Raw genomic sequence first — 18,983 nt, forward strand, 5'->3', positions numbered from 1 at the left:
GCTTTGATCTGACATGTTTGGGCCTTATCTTGCTGAGATTGTGAAAGGGGCCAGCCTGGAGCCTGAAGGATTCCAAGCCCCAGAGCAGGGAGCATGTCAAAGGCACTGAGCTCAGCTGTGTTGGCTCCATAAGGTCCACAGTGGTCTGGAGAGACCTGTTGCACTGCACAGACTGGCTGTGGGGCTAGAGGCAAAAAAAAGATTGTTCTGACGACACAGGCTCTTTGGGGTGCTTTCCTGCCAGGACCTTTTTGGTTGTGCTAGTTTACCCGGGATCATTTCAGAGATCCATTGTGGAGTTGCAGGTGGAAGTGAGAGATTTTGTGCATTTATAGCGAGGTCACTATTTTGCATCTTTCGGCAGAGCAGTCACTAGCAGAGTGCATTCAGAGCCAATCTGGTTTTGAAAAGCTTCAAAGAGATGATTGTGTTGCACAGAAATTCTTACGGGCTTACTGACGTAGCGTGTGGCAAAAGACACCAATTGCATAGTATTGTATGCATTTCTGAGGCAAAATGCTGAGGCTCCATGTGTCTGTTTATGCTTTGTATTGTGTGGTCTGACTTGATAAATCCATTTGAACATACCATTGGAGCCTGGAGAGAGGGAAAAGCTGAAATCCTTGGGCTGCTCTCTTGCTGTTTCCTGCTAAGCACAGGAAGGACATCTTGATATTCCGGCTGTTGCATGTTAAATTAAATTTGCGATTTTGTGTCTGGGCTGCTCCCTGGGATTAAAGAAGCCAGGCATGCTGATCAAGAGCAGACGATCATGAGGCAGCGTGTGGCCAGGTGGCCAAGAAGGCCGAGGGCATGCTGGCCTGTGTCAGCAAGAGTGGGACAGCAGGAGCAGGGCAGTGCCCTGTGGCCTGTGCTGGGCAGCGCTGCGGCCGCAGCTGGAGTGCTTTGTGCAGTTGAGGGCCCCTGTGAAGCAGAAAGGCATTGAGGGGCTGCAGCATGTGCGGAGAAGGGCAAGGGAGTTGGGGAGGGGGGATAACACAAGTTGAATGAGGGGGTGCTGAGGGAGCTTTAGCCTGGGGAAAGGGAAGTTCATGAGGGAGCTTGCAGGCACACTTCCAGCAATGCCTAGATGACAGTGCTCCCAACAAGGGCTGTTTGCATGCTAAGCATCCCCTCACAGCATCCAGATGCTGAAGACACTAGAGTAGGTGACACATTGATTATTTGGTTTGTTGGGTTGCTGGTCTGCCAGGTGGAATAGACCTGCTTATTTTGTCATTTTGCCGCAAGGAAATGTGCTATTGCTCAAGATTTCCTGTCGTTTTTGCATCTCTGAAAGAGATTCTGCTAGTATTTTAGTTTTCATGTCTGCAGCAGCAACAATGACTATTTTCTCATTTTCCATTTCTGAGGTTAAATAAGTGAGAGCTTGGTTTATAGAGAGAACGTTGCTTGCTGATAGTAGACAGGGTGGAATATTGATTTCCGAGGCATATGCAGTTCTGTTGAATCAGCTGATTTTCTTGAGTCGGGGTGGCTTAGAATCCCATTGCTATGAGAGTTCATCATTGATCCCTGTCATAGCAGATGGTAAAGCTGATTACCAAAAGGGTTACAAATGATACGTAATGGCCTGTCCCTCATTCTTCTCATTGTCTCCAGAGCCCTGAACCAGTGGCACAATATGCATCCAATCTCTCTGCACATGGAGAGGATGACAAAGAGGAGCAAAAGGACCTCAAGCCCAAAGTTGTGCGCTCATCACAATCCGTATATCGTGAGCCTGTAAGTACCAGTTCTTGCCGTTGCTGTCATTCCTGCAGGACAGAGCTGCAAGTTTCTGAGCAGGCAGAATTGCTGTTGGTGTTGGTGGATGCTGAGTGCTGGAGTCCTACCAGGAGCAAGTAATGGGCGTGAGGCAGTGAGAGCTGGAAAATGGGCTATGATCTGTCATGTTTGGGCCCCATGTTGCTGGGATTGTGAGAGGGACCAAGCTGGAGCATGAAAGCCACTTGGCCCAGGGGAGGGAGCATTTCAAGGAGAGTGAGCTCATCGTTGTTGGATGCGTAGGATACTCTGTGGTCTGGAGAGACCTGTCACAGTGCACAGAGTGGCCAAGGAGCTAGAGGCGCACAATGTTTGATCTGAGGACCCAGACTCTTTGGGGTGCATTTTCCCGATGAGCTTCTTGAGTGTGTTTACTGGGATTATTTTAGAGACACATTGTGGAGTTGCAGCTTGAAATGAGAGATGTGGTGCCTTTATTGCCAGGTGGTTCTTTTGCCTCTTCAGGCACAGGGGTCAAGTAGCAGAGTGCAGTGTAAGTCAGCCTGTCTTTGGTAAGCTGCAAAGAGCTGATTGTGTTGTCCGTGAATCCCTGTGGGCCTACTGCTGTCCTGTGTGGCAAAGGATGAAAAGTGCATAGTTGTGGCCCCATTTCTGGGGCAAAACCCAGAGGCTGCATGTGTGTCTGGATATATTCTGTTGTGTGGTGTGCCTTGCAAACTGTGTTTGAAAATGCCGTTGAAGCCTTGAGGTGGGGAAAAGCTGGAATCCTTGGAGTGCTGTCTTGTGTTGCTAAGAACTGGAAAGACATCTTGGAATTCTTGTTGCTGTATTTTAAAGCAACTGTGCAACTTTGAGCCTGGGCTGCTCCCTGGGACAAAAGGAGCCAGGGGCGCCACGGAAAGGCAGTTGGAGATGAGGCAGCGTGTGGCCAGGTGGCCAAGAAGGCCGAGGGCATGCTGGCCTGTGTAAACAATAGTGGGGCAGCAGGAGCAGGGCAGGCCCTGTGGCCTGTGCTGGGCAGCGGTGCGACCACAGCTGGAGTGCTGTGTGCAGTTGAAGACCCCTGTGAAGCAGAAAGGCATTGAGGGGCTGCAGCATGTGTGGAGAAAGGCAAGGGAGTTGGGGAGTGGGGATAGCACGAGCTGAATGAGGGGGTGCTGAAGGAGCCTTAGCCTGGGGAAAGGGTAGACCATAAGGGAGCTTGCAGGCACACTTCCAGCAATACCTAGATGACAGTGCTCCCAACAAGGGCTGTTTGCATGCCAAGCATCCCGTCACTGCACTGACATGCCTTAGATACTGGAGTAGGTGCCATTTGAATTGTTTGCTTAGTTGGGTTGTTACTTTGCCAGGATTAGGAAACTCTATCATATTGTGTTTATTGAGCAAGCTTTTGCTCAAGAGTTGTTTATGCAGTGCATGGTGGGATTCTGATACTGCTTTAGTGTTCCATGTGTGCAGCAGCAAGAGCTGGCTGTTTGCTCATTTTCCATTTCAGAGCTTGAAAGGCCTCAGAGCTCAATTTTCAGAGAGAACGTTGCTTGCTGCTAGTAGCCAGGGTGGAATATTGAATTTGGAGCCATATGCAGTTCTATTGAAGCAGTAGCTTTTCATGTAGCTGGAATGCCTTAGAATCCCATTGCTATGACAGTTGATGATTTTGCCTTTGTAAAGCAGGTGTAGAGGTGAAGAGAAATTAGGTTATATATGACAGGTAATGACGTGTCCCTCCTGATTCTCTCTGTGCACAGGGGCCTGAAGCCATAGAAAACTATCCAGTGACTCTGTCAGCTCCTGGCAAAGAGGCCAAAGATGAGGAAAATGACGTCCAGGCTTCAGAAGTTACCACAGCAGAAATGGGAGATGCCGAGCCCGTAAGTGCCAGATCTTGCCGTTGTTGTCATTCGTGGAGGACAGAGCTGCAAGTTTCTGAGCAGGCAGAATTGCTGTTGGTGTCGGTGGATGCTGAGTGCTGGAGTCCTACCAGGAGCCAGCAATTGGCCTGAGGCAGTGAGAGCTGGAAAATGGGCTATGATCTGTCATATTTGGGCCTCATGTTGCTGGGATTGTGAGAGGGGCCAAGCTGGAGCATGAAGGCCGCCTGGCCCATGGGAGGGAGCGTTTCAAGGACACTGAGCTCATCGTTGTTGGATGCGTAGGATACTCTGTGGTCTGGAGAGACCTGTCGCAGTGCACAGAGTGGCCAAGGTGGTAGAGGCACAAAACTGATTGTTTTGAGCACCCAGGCTCTTTGGGTGCTTTGTCCCCATGAGTTTCTTGAGTGTGTTTACCTGGGACTATTTCAGAGACACATTGTGGTGATTTACCAAACTATGAGTATTGGTCTAGTACCGATACTCAACTGTGACGGACAAAAGGCTCTCTAACAATTTAAAGTTACAAAGGGTATGTTTATTCAGCGCTGGGCAGCAGCGTGAGGTAGCCCCCTAATACGCACTGCGAAATTACAGGTGGTCACAGAGTCTATTTATTGACAAAAGTTTTACATAAATACATATTCAAAATACTAACCCCTCCCATCCCCTGCTTCCTATGGTAATTAGCTTGAATGGCTATTAAGCATGCGTGGTTGGCTTCTTGAATTAAGTCTGGGGTCGTTTTTGTGGGGAGGGGTCCTAAAAGGAGGAAGTAAGGCATGTCTTCCTCGCCCTGAACTTTCGACCGTTTTCTATTAATGACAATACAAATGGTTTCTGGGTATGTTACAGTTTTTCAAAGAATGGGTTTGTGGTTGTGATTGTTTGTGCTTCTTCAGGCCTGCTTACCAGTTTCGTCTTTTTCCATTGTAAGCACACCTGAACAAACATGAGATGATAGAAGATTAATCAATTATTTAAGTTTAAATAAAAATTTAATTATTCTAAGATTAGTGTTTCAGTGGAGTTGCAGCTTGAAATGAGAGATGTGGTGCCTTTATTGCCAGGTGGTTCTTTTGCCTCTTCAGGCACAGGGGTCAAGTAACAGAGTGCAGTGTAAGTCAGCCTGTCTTTGGTAAGCTGCAAAGAGCAGATTGTGTTGTCCGTGAATCCCTGTGGGCCTACTGCTGTCCTGTGTGGCAAAGGATGAAAAGGGCATAGCTGTGACCCCATTTCTTTGACAAAACCCAGAGGCTGCATGTGTGTCTGGATATATTCTGTTGTGTGGTTTGCCTTGCAAACTGTGTTTGAAAATGCCGTTGAAGCCTCGAGGCGGGGAAAAGCTGGAATCCTTGGAGTGCTGTCTTGTGTTGCTAAGAACTGGAAAGACATCTTGGAATTCTTGTTGCTGTATTTTAAAGCAACTGTGCAACTTTGAGCCTGGGCTGCTCCCTGGGACAAAAGGAGCCAGGGGCGCCACGGAAAGGCAGTTGGAGATGAGGCAGCGTGTGGCCAGGTGGCCAAGAAGGCCGAGGGCATGCTGGCCTGTGTCAGCAAGAGTGGGGCAGCCGGGGCAGGGCAGGCCCTGTGGCCTGTGCTGGGCAGCGGTGCGACCGCAGCTGGAGTGCTGTGTGCAGTTGAGGGCCCCTGTGAAGCAGAAAGGCATTGAGGGGCTGCAGCATGTGCGGAGAAAGGCAAGGGAGTTGGGGAGTGGGGATAGCACGAGCTGAATGAGGGGGTGCTGAAGGAGCCTTAGCCTGGGGAAAGGGGAGACCATGAGGGAGGCACACTTCCAGCAATGCCTAGATGACAGTGCTCCCAACAAGGGCTGTTTGCATGCCAAGCATCCCGTCACTGCACTGACATGCCTTAGATACTGGAGTAGGTGCCATTTGAATTGTTTGCTTAGTTGGGTTGTTACTTTGCCAGGATTAGGAAACTCTATCATATTGTGTTTATTGAGCAAGCTTTTGCTCAAGAGTTGTTTATGCAGTGCATGGTGGGATTCTGATACTGCTTTAGTGTTCCATGTGTGCAGCAGCAAGAGCTGGCTGTTTGCTCATTTTCCATTTCAGAGCTTGAAAGGCCTCAGAGCTCAATTTTCAGAGAGAACGTTGCTTGCTGCTAGTAGCCAGGGTGGAATATTGAATTTGGAGCCATATGCAGTTCTATTGAAGCAGTAGCTTTTCATGTAGCTGGAATGCCTTAGAATCCCATTGCTATGACAGTTGATGATTTTGCCTTTGTAAAGCAGGTGTAGAGGTGAAGAGAAATTAGGTTATATATGACAGGTAATGACGTGTCCCTCCTGATTCTCTCTGTGCACAGGGGCCTGAAGCCATAGAAAACTATCCAGTGACTCTGTCAGCTCCTGGCAAAGAGACCAAAGATGAGGAAAATGACGTCCAGGCTTCAGAAGTTACCACAGCAGAAATGGGAGATGCCGAGCCCGTAAGTGCCAGATCTTGCCGTTGTTGTCATTCGTGGAGGACAGAGCTGCAAGTTTCTGAGCAGGCAGAATTGCTGTTGGTGTCGGTGGATGCTGAGTGCTGGAGTCCTACCAGGAGCCAGCAATTGGCCTGAGGCAGTGAGAGCTGGAAAATGGGCTATGATCTGTCATATTTGGGCCTCATGTTGCTGGGATTGTGAGAGGGGCCAAGCTGGAGCATGAAGGCTGCCTGGCCCATGGGAGGGAGCGTTTCAAGGACACTGAGCTCATCGTTGTTGGATGCGTAGGATACTCTGTGGTCTGGAGAGACCTGTCGCAGTGCACAGAGTGGCCAAGGTGGTAGAGGCACAAAACTGATTGTTTTGAGCACCCAGGCTCTTTGGGTGCTTTGTCCCCATGAGTTTCTTGAGTGTGTTTACCTGGGACTATTTCAGAGACACATTGTGGTGATTTACCAAACTATGAGTATTGGTCTAGTACCGATACTCAACTGTGACGGACAAAGGGCTCTCTAACAATTTAAAGTTACAAAGGGTATGTTTATTCAGCGCTGGGCAGCAGCGTGAGGTAGCCCCCTAATACGCACTGCGAAATTACAGGTGGTCACAGAGTCTATTTATTGACAAAAGTTTTACATAAATACATATTCAAAATACTAACCCCTCCCATCCCCTGCTTCCTATGGTAATTAGCTTGAATGGCTATTAAGCATGCGTGGTTGGCTTCTTGAATTAAGTCTGGGGTCGTTTTTGTGGGGAGGGGTCCTAAAAGGAGGAAGTAAGGCATGTCTTCCTCGCCCTGAACTTTCGACCGTTTTCTATTAATGACAATACAAATGGTTTCTGGGTATGTTACAGTTTTTCAAAGAATGGGTTTGTGGTTGTGATTGTTTGTGCTTCTTCAGGCCTGCTTACCAGTTTCGTCTTTTTCCATTGTAAGCACACCTGAACAAACATGAGATGATAGAAGATTAATCAATTATTTAAGTTTAAATAAAAATTTAATTATTCTAAGATTAGTGTTTCAGTGGAGTTGCAGCTTGAAATGAGAGATGTGGTGCCTTTATTGCCAGGTGGTTCTTTTGCCTCTTCAGGCACAGGGGTCAAGTAGCAGAGTGCAGTGTAAGTCAGCCTGTCTTTGATAAGCTGCAAAGAGCTGATTGTGTTGTCCGTGAATCCCTGTGGGCCTACTGCTGTCCTGTGTGGCAAAGGATGAAAAGTGCATAGTTGTGGCCCCATTTCTGGGGCAAAACCCAGAGGCTGCATGTGTGTCTGGATATATTCTGTTGTGTGGTTTGCCTTGCAAACTGTGTTTGAAAATGCCGTTGAAGCCTCGAGGCGGGGAAAAGCTGGAATCCTTGGAGTGCTGTCTTGTGTTGCTAAGAACTGGAAAGACATCTTGGAATTCTTGTTGCTGTATTTAAAAGCAACTGTGCAACTTTGAGCCTGGGCTGCTCCCTGGGACAAAAGGAGCCAGGGGCGCCACGGAAAGGCAGTTGGAGATGAGGCAGCGTGTGGCCAGGTGGCCAAGAAAGCCGAGGGCATGCTGGCCTGTGTCAGCAAGAGTGGGGCAGCCGGGGCAGGGCAGGCCCTGTGGCCTGTGCTGGGCAGCGGTGCGACCGCAGCTGGAGTGCTGTGTGCAGTTGAGGGCCCCTGTGAAGCAGAAAGGCATTGAGGGGCTGCAGCATGTGCGGAGAAAGGCAAGGGAGTTGGGGAGTGGGGATAGCACGAGCTGAATGAGGGGGTGCTGAAGGAGCCTTAGCCTGGGGAAAGGGGAGACCATAAGGGAGCTTGCAGGCACACTTCCAGCAATGCCTAGATGACAGTGCTCCCAACAAGGGCTGTTTGCATGCCAAGCATCCCGTCACTGCACTGACATGCCTTAGATACTGGAGTAGGTGCCATTTGAATTGTTTGCTTAGTTGGGTTGTTACTTTGCCAGGATTAGGAACCTCTATCATATTGTCTTTATTGAGCAAGCTTTTGCTCAAGAGTTCTTTTTGCAGTGCATGGTGGGATTCTGATACTGCTTTAGTGTTCCATGTGTGCAGCAGCCAGAGCTGGCTGTTTGCTCATTTTCCATTTCAGAACTTGAAAGGCCTCAGAGGTCAATTTTCAGAGAGAACGTTGCTTGCTGCTAGTAACCAGGGTGGAATATTGAATTTGGAGCCATATGCAGTTCTATTGAAGCAGTAGCTTTTCATGTAGCTGGAATGCCTTAGAATCCCATTGCTATGACAGTTCATGATTTTGCCTTTGTAAAACAGGTGTAGAGGTGAAGAGAAATTAGGTTATATATGACAGGTAATGACGTGTCCCTCCTGATTCTCTCTGTGCACAGGGGCATGAAGCCATAGAAAACTATCCAGTGACTCTGTCAACTCCTGGCAAAGAGGCCAAAGATGAGGAAAATGACCTCCAGGCTTCAGAAGTTACCACACCAGAAATGGGAGATGCCGAGCCCGTAAGTGCCAGATCTCGCTGTTGTTGTCATTCGTGGAGGACAGAGCTGCAAGTTTCTGAGCAGGCAGAATTGCTGTTGGTGTCGGTGGATGCTGAGTGCTGGAGTCCTACCAGGAGCCAGCAATTGGCCTGAGGCAGTGAGAGCTGGAAAATGGGCTATGATCTGTCATGTTTGGGCCTCATGTTGCTGGGATTGTGAGAGGGGCCAAGCTGGAGCATGAAGGCTGCCTGGCCCATGGGAGGGAGCGTTTCAAGGACACTGAGCTCATCGTTGTTGGATGCGTAGGATACTCTGTGGTCTGGAGAGACCTGTCGCAGTGCACAGAGTGGCCAAGGTGGTAGAGGCACAAAACTGATTGTTTTGAGCACCCAGGCTCTTTGGGTGCTTTGTCCCCATGAGTTTCTTGAGTGTGTTTACCTGGGACTATTTCAGAGACACATTGTGGTGATTTACCAAACTATGAGTATTGGTCTAGTACCGATACTCAACTGTGACGGACAAAGGGCTCTCTAACAATTTAAAGTTACAAAGGGTATGTTTATTCAGCGCTGGGCAGCAGCGTGAGGTAGCCCCCTAATACGCACTGCGAAATTACAGGTGGTCACAGAGTCTATTTATTGACAAAAGTTTTACATAAATACATATTCAAAATACTAACCCCTCCCATCCCCTGCTTCCTATGGTAATTAGCTTGAATGGCTATTAAGCATGCGTGGTTGGCTTCTTGAATTAAGTCTGGGGTCGTTTTTGTGGGGAGGGGTCCTAAATGGAGGAAGTAAGGCATGTCTTCCTCGCCCTGAACTTTCGACCGTTTTCTATTAATGACAATACAAATGGTTTCTGGGTATGTTACAGTTTTTCAAAGAATGGGTTTGTGGTTGTGATTGTTTGTGCTTCTTCAGGCCTGCTTACCAGTTTCGTCTTTTTCCATTGTAAGCACACCTGAACAAACATGAGATGATAGAAGATTAATCAATTATTTAAGTTTAAATAAAAATTTAATTATTCTAAGATTAGTGTTTCAGTGGAGTTGCAGCTTGAAATGAGAGATGTGGTGCCTTTATTGCCAGGTGGTTCTTTTGCCTCTTCAGGCACAGGGGTCAAGTAGCAGAGTGCAGTGTAAGTCAGCCTGTCTTTGATAAGCTGCAAAGAGCTGATTGTGTTGTCCGTGAATCCCTGTGGGCCTACTGCTGTCCTGTGTGGCAAAGGATGAAAAGTGCATAGTTGTGGCCCCATTTCTGGGGCAAAACCCAGAGGCTGCATGTGTGTCTGGATATATTCTGTTGTGTGGTTTGCCTTGCAAACTGTGTTTGAAAATGCCGTTGAAGCCTCGAGGCGGGGAAAAGCTGGAATCCTTGGAGTGCTGTCTTGTGTTGCTAAGAACTGGAAAGACTTCTTGGAATTCTTGTTGCTGTATTTTAAAGCAACTGTGCAACTTTGAGCCTGGGCTGCTCCCTGGGACAAAAGGAGCCAGGGGCGCCACGGAAAGGCAGTTGGAGATGAGGCAGCGTGTGGCCAGGTGGCCAAGAAGGCCGAGGGCATGCTGGCCTGTGTCAGCAAGAGTGGGGCAGCAGGAGCAGGGCAGGCCCTGTGGCCTGTGCTGGGCAGCGGTGCGACCGCAGCTGGAGTGCTGTGTGCAGTTGAGGGCCCCTGTGAAGCAGAAAGGCATTGAGGGGCTGCAGCATGTGCGGAGAAAGGCAAGGGAGTTGGGGAGTGGGGATAGCACGAGCTGAATGAGGGGGTGCTGAAGGAGCCTTAGCCTGGGGAAAGGGGAGACCATAAGGGAGCTTGCAGGCACACTTCCAGCAATGCCTAGATGACAGTGCTCCCAACAAGGGCTGTTTGCATGCCAAGCATCCCGTCACTGCACTGACATGCCTTAGACGCTGGAGTAGGTGCCATTTGAATTGTTTGCTTAGTTGGGTTGTTACTTTGCCAGGATTAGAAACCTCTATCATATTGTCTTTATTGAACAAACTTTTGCTCCAGAGTTGTTTCTGCAGTGCATGGTTGGATTCTGATACTGCTTTAGTGTTCCATGTGTCCAGCAGCAAGAACTGGCTGTTTGCTCATTTTCCATTTCAGAGCTTGAAAGGCCTCAGAGGTCACTTTTCAGAGAGAACGTTGCTTGCTGCTAGTAGCCTGGGTGGAATATTGAATTTGGAGCCATATGCAGTTCTATTGAAGCAGTAGCTTTTCATGTAGCTGGAATGCCTTAGAATCCCATTGCTATGACAGTTCATGATTTTGCCTTTGTAAAACAGGTGTAGAGGTGAAGAGAAATTAGGTTATATATGACAGGTAATGACGTGTCCCTCCTGATTCTCTCTGTGCACAGGGGCATGAAGCCATAGAAGACTGTCCAGTGACTCTGTCAGCTCCTGGCAAAGAGGCCAAAGATGAGGAAAATGACCTCCAGGCTTCAGAAGTTACCACACCAGAAATGGGAGATGCCGAGCCCCAAAGTGCCAGATCTTGCTGTTGTTGTCATTCGTGGAGGACAGAGCTGCAAGTTTCTGAGCAGGCAGAATTGCTGTTGGTGTCGGTGGATGCTGAGTGCTGGAGTCCTACCAGGAGCCAGCAATTGGCCTGAGGCAGTGAGAGCTGGAAAATGGGCTATGATCTGTCATGTTTGGGCCTCATGTTGCTGGGATTGTGAGAGGGGCCAAGCTGGAGCATGAAGGCTGCCTGGCCCATGGGAGGGAGCGTTTCAAGGACACTGAGCTCATCGTTGTTGGATGCGTAGGATACTCTGTGGTCTGGAGAGACCTGTCGCAGTGCACAGAGTGGCCAAGGTGGTAGAGGCACAAAACTGATTGTTTTGAGCACCCAGGCTCTTTGGGTGCTTTGTCCCCATGAGTTTCTTGAGTGTGTTTACCTGGGACTATTTCAGAGACACATTGTGGTGATTTACCAAACTATGAGTATTGGTCTAGTACCGATACTCAACTGTGACGGACAAAGGGCTCTCTAACAATTTAAAGTTACAAAGGGTATGTTTATTCAGCGCTGGGCAGCAGCGTGAGGTAGCCCCCTAATACGCACTGCGAAATTACAGGTGGTCACAGAGTCTATTTATTGACAAAAGTTTTACATAAATACATATTCAAAATACTAACCCCTCCCATCCCCTGCTTCCTATGGTAATTAGCTTGAATGGCTATTAAGCATGCGTGGTTGGCTTCTTGAATTAAGTCTGGGGTCGTTTTTGTGGGGAGGGGTCCTAAAAGGAGGAAGTAAGGCATGTCTTCCTCGCCCTGAACTTTCGACCGTTTTCTATTAATGACAATATAAATGGTTTCTGGGTATGTTACAGTTTTTCAAAGAATGGGTTTGTGGTTGTGATTGTTTGTGCTTCTTCAGGCCTGCTTACCAGTTTCGTCTTTTTCCATTGTAAGCACACCTGAACAAACATGAGATGATAGAAGATTAATCAATTATTTAAGTTTAAATAAAAATTTAATTATTCTAAGATTAGTGTTTCAGTGGAGTTGCAGCTTGAAATGAGAGATGTGGTGCCTTTATTGCCAGGTGGTTCTTTTGCCTCTTCAGGCACAGGGGTCAAGTAGCAGAGTGCAGTGTAAGTCAGCCTGTCTTTGATAAGCTGCAAAGAGCTGATTGTGTTGTCCGTGAATCCCTGTGGGCCTACTGCTGTCCTGTGTGGCAAAGGATGAAAAGGGCATAGCTGTGACCCCATTTCTTTGACAAAACCCAGAGGCTGCATGTGTGTCTGGATATATTCTGTTGTGTGGTTTGCCTTGCAAACTGTGTTTGAAAATGCCGTTGAAGCCTCGAGGCGGGGAAAAGCTGGAATCCTTGGAGTGCTGTCTTGTGTTGCTAAGAACTGGAAAGACATCTTGGAATTCTTGTTGCTGTATTTTAAAGCAACTGTGCAACTTTGAGCCTGGGCTGCTCCCTGGGACAAAAGGAGCCAGGGGCGCCACGGAAAGGCAGTTGGAGATGAGGCAGCGTGTGGCCAGGTGGCCAAGAAGGCCGAGGGCATGCTGGCCTGTGTCAGCAAGAGTGGGGCAGCCGGGACAGGGCAGGCCCTGTGGCCTGTGCTGGGCAGCGGTGCGACCGCAGCTGGAGTGCTGTGTGCAGTTGACGGCCCCTGTGAAGCAGAAAGGCATTGAGGGGCTGCAGCATGTGTGCAGAAAGGCAAGGGAGTTGGGGAGTGGGGATAGCACAAGCTGAATGAGGGGGTGCTGAAGGAGCCTTAGCCTGGGGAAAGGGTAGACCATAAGGGAGCTTGCAGGCACACTTCCAGCAATGCCTAGATGACAGTGCTCCCAACAAGGGCTGTTTGCATGCCAAGCATCCCGTCACTGCACTGACATGCCTTAGATACTGGAGTAGGTGCCATTTGAATTGTTTGCTTAGTTGGGTTGTTACTTTGCCAGGATTAGGAACCTCTATCATATTGTGTTTATTGAGCAAGCTTTGGCTCAAGAGTTGTTTATGCAGTGCATGGTGGGATTCTGATACTGCTTTAGTGTTCCATGTGTGCAGCAGCAAGAGCTGGCTGTTTGCTCATTTTCCATTTCAGAACTTGAAAGGCCTCAGAGCTCAATTTTCAGAGAGAACGTTGCTTGCTGCTAGTAGCCAGGGTGGAATATTGAATTTGGAGCCATATGCAGTTCTATTGAAGCAGTAGCTTTTCATGTAGCTGGAATGCCTTAGAATCCCATTGCTATGACAGTTGATGATTTTGCCTTTGTAAAGCAGGTGTAGAGGTGAAGAGAAATTAGGTTATATATGACAGGTAATGACGTGTCCCTCCTGATTCTCTCTGTGCACAGGGGCCTGAAGCCATAGAAAACTATCCAGTGACTCTGTCAGCTCCTGGCAAAGAGGCCAAAGATGAGGAAAATGACGTCCAGGCTTCAGAAGTTACCACAGCAGAAATGGGAGATGCCGAGCCCGTAAGTGCCAGATCTTGCCGTTGTTGTCATTCGTGGAGGACAGAGCTGCAAGTTTCTGAGCAGGCAGAATTGCTGTTGGTGTCGGTGGATGCTGAGTGCTGGAGTCCTACCAGGAGCCAGCAATTGGCCTGAGGCAGTGAGAGCTGGAAAATGGGCTATGATCTGCCATATTTGGGCCTCATGTTGCTGGGATTGTAAGAGGGGCCAAGCTGGAGCATGAAGGCTGCCTGGCCCAGGGGAGGGAGCGTTTCAAGGACACTGAGCTCATCGTTGTTGGATGCGTAGGATACTCTGTGGTCTGGAGAGACCTGTCGCCGTGCACAGAGTGGCCAAGGTGGTAGAGGCACAAAACTGATTGTTTTGAGCACCCAGGCTCTTTGGGTGCTTTGTCCCCATGAGTTTCTTGAGTGTGTTTACCTGGGACTATTTCAGAGACACATTGTGGTGATTTACCAAACTATGAGTATTGGTCTAGTACCGATACTCAACTGTGACGGACAAAAGGCTCTCTAACAATTTAAAGTTACAAAGGGTATGTTTATTCAGCGCTGGGCAGCAGCGTGAGGTAGCCCCCTAATACGCACTGCGAAATTACAGGTGGTCACAGAGTCTATTTATTGACAAAAGTTTTACATAAATACATATTCAAAATACTAACCCCTCCCATCCCCTGCTTCCTATGGTAATTAGCTTGAATGGCTATTAAGCATGCGTGGTTGGCTTCTTGAATTAAGTCTGGGGTCGTTTTTGTGGGGAGGGGTCCTAAAAGGAGGAAGTAAGGCATGTCTTCCTCGCCCTGAACTTTCGACCGTTTTCTATTAATGACAATACAAATGGTTTCTGGGTATGTTACAGTTTTTCAAAGAATGGGTTTGTGGTTGTGATTGTTTGTGCTTCTTCAGGCCTGCTTACCAGTTTCGTCTTTTTCCATTGTAAGCACACCTGAACAAACATGAGATGATAGAAGATTAATCAATTATTTAAGTTTAAATAAAAATTTAATTATTCTAAGATTAGTGTTTCAGTGGAGTTGCAGCTTGAAATGAGAGATGTGGTGCCTTTATTGCCAGGTGGTTCTTTTGCCTCTTTAGGCACAGGGGTCAAGTAGCAGAGTGCAGTGTAAGTCAGCCTGTCTTTGGTAAGCTGCAAAGAGCTGATTGTGTTGTCCGTGAATCCCTGTGGGCCTACTGCTGTCCTGTGTGGCAAAGGATGAAAAGTGCATAGCTGTGACCCCATTTCTTTGACAAAACCCAGAGGCTGCATGTGTGTCTGGATATATTCTGTTGTGTGGTTTGCCTTGCAAACTGTGTTTGAAAATGCCGTTGAAGCCTCGAGGCGGGGAAAAGCTGGAATCCTTGGAGTGCTGTCTTGTGTTGCTAAGAACTGGAAAGACATATTGGAATTCTTGTTGCTGTATTTTAAAGCAACTGTGCAACTTTGAGCTTGGGCTGCTCCCTGGGACAAAAGGAGCCAGGGGCGCCACGGAAAGGCAGTTGGAGATGAGGCAGCGTGTGGCCAGGTGGCCAAGAAGGCTGAGGGCATGCTGGCCTGTGTCAGCAAGAGTGGGGCAGCCGGGACAGGGCAGGCCCTGTGGCCTGTGCTGGTCAGCGGTGCGACCGCAGCTGGAGTGCTGTGTGCAGTTGAGGGCCCCTGTGAAGCAGAAAGGCATTGAGGGGCTGCAGCATGTGCGGAGAAAGGCAAGGGAGTTGGGGAGTGGGGATAGCACGAGCTGAATGAGGGGGTGCTGAAGGAGCCTTAGCCTGGGGAAAGGGGAGACCATAAGGGAGCTTGCAGGCACACTTCCAGCAATGCCTAGATGACAGTGCTCCCAACAAGGGCTGTTTGCATGCCAAGCATCCCGTCACTGCACTGACATGCCTTAGATACTGGAGTAGGTGCCATTTGAATTGTTTGCTTAGTTGGGTTGTTACTTTGCCAGGATTAGGAACCTCTATCATATTGTGTTTATTGAGCAAGCTTTTGCTCAAGAGTTGTTTATGCAGTGCATGGTGGGAATCTGATACCGCTTTAGTGTTCCATGTGTGCAGCAGCAAGAGCTGGCTGTTTGCTCATTTTCCATTTCAGAGCTTGAAAGGCCTCAGAGCTCAATTTTCAGAGAGAACGTTGCTTGCTGCTAGTAGCCAGGGTGGAATATTGAATTTGGAGCCATATGCAGTTCTATTGAAGCAGTAGCTTTTCATGTAGCTGGAATGCCTTAGAATCCCATTGCTATGACAGTTGATGATTTTGCCTTTGTAAAGCAGGTGTAGAGGTGAAGAGAAATTAGGTTATATATGACAGGTAATGACGTGTCCCTCCTGATTCTCTCTGTGCACAGGGGCCTGAAGCCATAGAAGACTGTCCAGTGACTCTGTCAGCTCCTGGCAAAGAGGCCAAAGATGAGGAAAATGACCTCCAGGCTTCAGAAGTTACCACACCAGAAATGGGAGATGCCGAACCCCAAAGTGCCAGATCTTGCTGTTGTTGTCATTCGTGGAGGACAGAGCTGCAAGTTTCTGAGCAGGCAGAATTGCTGTTGGTGTCGGTGGATGCTGAGTGCTGGAGTCCTACCAGGAGCCAGCAATTGGCCTGAGGCAGTGAGAGCTGGAAAATGGGCTATGATCTGTCATATTTGGGCCTCATGTTGCTGGGATTGTGAGAGGGGCCAAGCTGGAGCATGAAGGCTGCCTGGCCCAGGGGAGGGAGCGTTTCAAGGACACTGAGCTCATCGTTGTTGGATGCGTAGGGGACTCTGTGGTCTGGAGAGACCTGTCGCAGTGCACAGACTGGCCAAGGTGGTAGAGGCACAAAACTGATTGTTTTGAGCACCCAGGCTCTTTGGGTGCTTTGTCCCCATGAGTTTCTTGAGTGTGTTTACCTGGGACTATTTCAGAGACACATTGTGGTGATTTACCAAACTATGAGTATTGGTCTAGTACCGATACTCAACTGTGACGGACAAAGGGCTCTCTAACAATTTAAAGTTACAAAGGGTATGTTTATTCAGCGCTGGGCAGCAGCGTGAGGTAGCCCCCTAATACGCACTGCGAAATTACAGGTGGTCACAGAGTCTATTTATTGACAAAAGGTTTACATAAATACATATTCAAAATACTAACCCCTCCCATCCCCTGCTTCCTATGGTAATTAGCTTGAATGGCTATTAAGCATGCGTGGTTGGCTTCTTGAATTAAGTCTGGGGTCGTTTTTGTGGGGAGGGGTCCTAAAAGGAGGAAGTAAGGCATGTCTTCCTCGCCCTGAACTTTCGACCGTTTTCTATTAATGACAATACAAATGGTTTCTGGGTATGTTACAGTTTTTCAAAGAATGGGTTTGTGGTTGTGATTGTTTGTGCTTCTTCAGGCCTGCTTACCAGTTTCGTCTTTTTCCATTGTAAGCACACCTGAACAAACATGAGATGATAGAAGATTAATCAATTATTTAAGTTTAAATAAAAATTTAATTATTCTAAGATTAGTGTTTCAGTGGAGTTGCAGCTTGAAATGAGAGATGTGGTGCCTTTATTGCCAGGTGGTTCTTTTGCCTCTTCAGGCACAGGGGTCAAGTAGCAGAGTGCAGTGTAAGTCAGCCTGTCTTTGATAAGCTGCAAAGAGCTGATTGTGTTGTCCGTGAATCCCTGTGGGCCTACTGCTGTCCTGTGTGGCAAAGGATGAAAAGTGCATAGTTGTGGCCCCATTTCTGGGGCAAAACCCAGAGGCTGCATGTGTGTCTGGATACTTTATGTTGTGTGGTGTGCCTTGCAAACTGTGTTTGAAAATGCCATTGAAGCCTCGAGGCGGGGAAAAGCTGGAATCCTTGGAGTGCTGTCTTGTGTTGCTAAGAACTGGAAAGACATCTTGGAATTCTTGTTGCTGTATTTTAAAGCAACTGTGCAACTTTGAGCCTGGGCTGCTCCCTGGGACAAAAGGAGCCAGGGGCGCCACGGAAAGGCAGTTGGAGATGAGGCAGCGTGTGGCCAGGTGGCCAAGAAGGCCGAGGGCATGCTGGCCTGTGTCAGCAAGAGTGGGGCAGCCGGGACAGGGCAGGCCCTGTGGCCTGTGCTGGGCAGCGGTGCGACCGCAGCTGGAGTGCTGTGTGCAGTTGACGGCCCCTGTGAAGCAGAAAGGCATTGAGGGGCTGCAGCATGTGTGGAGAAAGGCAAGGGAGTTGGGGAGTGGGGATAGCACGAGCTGAATGAGGGGGTGCTGAAGGAGCCTTAGCCTGGGGAAAGGGTAGACCATAAGGGAGCTTGCAGGCACACTTCCAGCAATGCCTAGATGACAGTGCTCCCAACAAGGGCTGTTTGCATGCCAAGCATCCCGTCACTGCACTGACATGCCTTAGATACTGGAGTAGGTGCCATTTGAATTGTTTGCTTAGTTGGGTTGTTACTTTGCCAGGATTAGGAACCTCTATCATATTGTGTTTATTGAGCAAGCTTTTGCTCAAGAGTTGTTTATGCAGTGCATGGTGGGATTCTGATACTGCTTTAGTGTTCCATGTGTGCAGCAGCAAGAGCTGGCTGTTTGTTCATTTTCCATTTCAGAACTTGAAAGGCCTCAGAGCTCAATTTTCAGAGAGAACGTTGCTTGCTGCTAGTAGCCAGGGTGGAATATTGAATTTGGAGCCATATGCAGTTCTATTGAAGCAGTAGCTTTTCATGTAGCTGGAATGCCTTAGAATCCCATTGCTATGACAGTTGATGATTTTGCCTTTGTAAAGCAGGTGTAGAGGTGAAGAGAAATTAGGTTATATATGACAGGTAATGACGTGTCCCTCCTGATTCTCTCTGTGCACAGGGGCCTGAAGCCATAGAAAACTATCCAGTGACTCTGTCAGCTCCTGGCAAAGAGACCAAAGATGAGGAAAATGACGTCCAGGCTTCAGAAGTTACCACAGCAGAAATGGGAGATGCCGAGCCCGTAAGTGCCAGATCTTGCCGTTGTTGTCATTCGTGGAGGACAGAGCTGCAAGTTTCTGAGCAGGCAGAATTGCTGTTGGTGTCGGTGGATGCTGAGTGCTGGAGTCCTACCAGGAGCCAGCAATTGGCCTGAGGCAGTGAGAGCTGGAAAATGGGCTATGATCTGCCATATTTGGGCCTCATGTTGCTGGGATTGTAAGAGGGGCCAAGCTGGAGCATGAAGGCTGCCTGGCCCATGGGAGGGAGCGTTTCAAGGACACTGAGCTCATCGTTGTTGGATGCGTAGGATACTCTGTGGTCTGGAGAGACCTGTCGCAGTGCACAGAGTGGCCAAGGTGGTAGAGGCACAAAACTGATTGTTTTGAGCACCCAGGCTCTTTGGGTGCTTTGTCCCCATGAGTTTCTTGAGTGTGTTTACCTGGGACTATTTCAGAGACACATTGTGGTGATTTACCAAACTATGAGTATTGGTCTAGTACCGATACTCAACTGTGACGGACAAAAGGCTCTCTAACAATTTAAAGTTACAAAGGGTATGTTTATTCAGCGCTGGGCAGCAGCGTGAGGTAGCCCCCTAATACGCACTGCGAAATTACAGGTGG

Source organism: Catharus ustulatus (assembly GCF_009819885.2).
Source record: "Catharus ustulatus isolate bCatUst1 chromosome Z unlocalized genomic scaffold, bCatUst1.pri.v2 scaffold_29_arrow_ctg1, whole genome shotgun sequence".
NCBI lineage: Eukaryota > Metazoa > Chordata > Aves > Passeriformes > Turdidae > Catharus > Catharus ustulatus.